The following is a 413-nucleotide window of genomic DNA, read 5'->3' as shown; positions in this document are numbered from 1 at the left end:
AAACAGATTAAAAGTTCGGGCTGGGGTTTGGCTCCGAGACACATTTTGTATTCCTGGAGAACGTTGGGGAAGAATCAGCCAAACTAATCATATAAACCTTCAACTTTTGCCACCTGCTATATCCCTAGTAATGCCGGTTCAGTTACTTTTAAGTGACAGGTCCACTTTAAGAGATTTGTACACTATTCTGTTTTATAATGTATGTAAAGCCCCCACTTTGGTTTAAAGGAGAACTATGGAGGTGTGTGAAAATCACCCTCATAGTTGAAGCCGACGCGTGACAATGAAACTGTCACACAACGGCTGAATAGATCGGGAAGTGATGGAACACATACCGTCGCTCGCTCACTTCTCGATCTATCCCTGCAGAGAGCGGTGACTGTCACTCACGGCTACCTGCAGGGATCCCCCCC

This window comes from Nanorana parkeri, unplaced genomic scaffold (assembly GCF_000935625.1).
Source record: "Nanorana parkeri isolate BGI_ZX_2015 unplaced genomic scaffold, ASM93562v1 scaffold2308, whole genome shotgun sequence".
In the NCBI taxonomy this organism is placed as follows: Eukaryota; Metazoa; Chordata; class Amphibia; order Anura; family Dicroglossidae; genus Nanorana; species Nanorana parkeri.
This window is presented reverse-complemented; position numbering follows the sequence as displayed.